Here is a 2,390-nt window from a genome sequence, read left to right as displayed (position 1 = left end):
CTTATCATACATTGCATTACTAGTATCCATATTTGGCTAATTTGTTGTAGATTATACACAGGCCTCCCTAAAAACAGTTTAATGGTTTCTCACATCTTCATTAACCATTCTCAGAGGGTATAAAGGCATCCTTCCAATGCTTTCTGAACGCTAACCAGTCTGTTGTTGAATCCTAAGGACCAGCTTTTTATCCTCTACTGCTTAAATCAGTTTTACATAACTTAGGGTGCAATCCTATGCATGTTTACACAGAAAAAAGTTCTACAACTCTTTTAAGTTGTATGGCTTTTTTCTGTCTAAACATGCATAGGGTTGCGTCTTTAGAAATAAAACTATTGCATCCATTGGTACATTAATACTCAATATTTCATTAATCATTCTCACCACCATTAACCCCAAACTCATTGCCCTTGAACATTCCCACTAAATATGAATATAACCACACCAGAGATGTTGACTAAACCAACATGGTCCACCTGTTGTCTTGTGAATCATCCGTGTGTTCGGGGGGGTGGGGGGTTAGTCAAACTCTAGTTAAAAATGATTGTATTTTTTATGTGTAGATCCTTATTCGGAGAGAGCCAGTGCAGTGTAGTGAATAGTGTGCTAGATTGATCATCTCCAGCTGGTAGGTCAGTACCAAGAGTTTGGTCATATCCAGGGCTGGCATCAGCACTTGGCACAGTGGGGAAAATGATGGGCCCTAAAGGCCCCACCATGATTGACACTGGCAACCATATATATATATATATATATATGTGTGGCCCAGTGCTGTGAAGTGCTGGGCCGGGCAGCTGCAGCCACCAATATTAGCTCCCCCCACCCAATACACAATGCACATCAGGACCTAGAGGTATTCTGGGGAAATGATGATGGTGGTGGCTGCTGCAGTCACGTCACCTGGGCTGAGTGCCTCCTGTCCTCATTGCCAACCCCTCTGCTCCCTAGCGAAGCGGGAGGGGCCCGCCAATGTGGCGTGGTCAGAAGTACTTGATAGTGATTGTCCTTTCTCTGCTTCTGTTTTTTTAAGTGAAGGAAAAAACCTAAGATTTTAGATGCTATGGCTGTTTTTATATATGTGCCATGGTTTTTCCTGTTGTGTTCCTGTTGTGTGTTTTTCAACCCTATGCACACTTAGCCAGAAAAAAAAAACCAGCCATGCTAACTATGGAATGCTGGGAGTTCTAGAGCTTTTTTCTGCCTAAACATGCATAGGCTTACACCCTCATTCATTGAATGAATGTATGTATGCATGCATAAAGCTTAGGGGGGAGGGGGAAGAGAAGGAGAGACTATCCACCTGAAATATTTATTTTATTTAAGAAATTTATATTGTGCCTTTCAGGGCAAGGGCAAAAGGAAAGGTTCCTCCTGTGCAAGCACTGGGTCATTGCTGACCCCTAGAGGGACGCCGCTTGCGCGAGCGTTTTTGTGGCAGACTGTAGCGGGGTGGTTTGCCATTGCCTTCCCCAGTCGTGACTACCTTTCCCCCCAGCAAGCTGGGTCCTCATTTTACCGACCTCGGAAGGATGGAAGGCTGAGTCAACCCGAGCCGGCTACCTGGGACCCAGCTTCCGCTGGGATCGAACTCAGGTCGTGGGGAGAGCTTTGGTTGCTATACAGCCGCCTACCACTCTGCGCCACACGAGGCTCTGGGTAAAACCTTCCCCAAACACCTTAACCACACAACTAAAGCAATATAGAATATGACAATACATACAAAACAAAAAACAGCTTCCATTTAAAAGCCCAGTACAACACTTTTAGTAAAACGCAGATTGAAACAAAAGTTTTTATGGTCAATTTAAAAGCTTACAGAGATAGGGCCATATATGCTCCCAGTGGGACAAAGTTCCAGAGGTTTGGGGCTACCACTGAAATGGTTCTGTCTCAGTCTAGACCCACCACTCTGATGGACTTTGGTGGCTGGCTGGTGAGAATATTGCAAGAATGATTGCTGAAAAAAGTGTGCATGATATTTTCCCCCCCTGCGATTTAGGTGGGACTGGAGATGGGGAAGTGCTGTGGTGTTTGAATTTCCCTCCAAATTGACCCATTGAAAACTGAGTGGTGCTACAAAAGAGCCCCAACCCCTTATCTTGCTTCTTGCACTGCTGCATAACTAGAGGCAAGGAGTCCCACGAGCTTTGAAGGAAACGGTAAGCTGTCATTCAGGACGTTGCTAGCCGGGAGATTCGAGGGCTGCTAAGAAATCACTGCGCTCTCGAGGACTGGACAGTCGCATTAACCTACGTAAGACGCTAAGCCTCCATTGCTGCCACACCATTGTTTCCTTCTGAAAAGGCGAGGAGGCGCCTTTCCGCCTGTCTCTCCCGATAGGCTGGAAGGCGAGGGCCTTCACCCAGTAGGGACGAGGGGCGGGATTAATT

The sequence above is a fragment of the Heloderma suspectum genome, chromosome 2, assembly GCF_057233095.1.
Source record: "Heloderma suspectum isolate Gila_16-S chromosome 2, 16-S_ref, whole genome shotgun sequence".
NCBI lineage: Eukaryota > Metazoa > Chordata > Lepidosauria > Squamata > Helodermatidae > Heloderma > Heloderma suspectum.
This window is presented reverse-complemented; position numbering follows the sequence as displayed.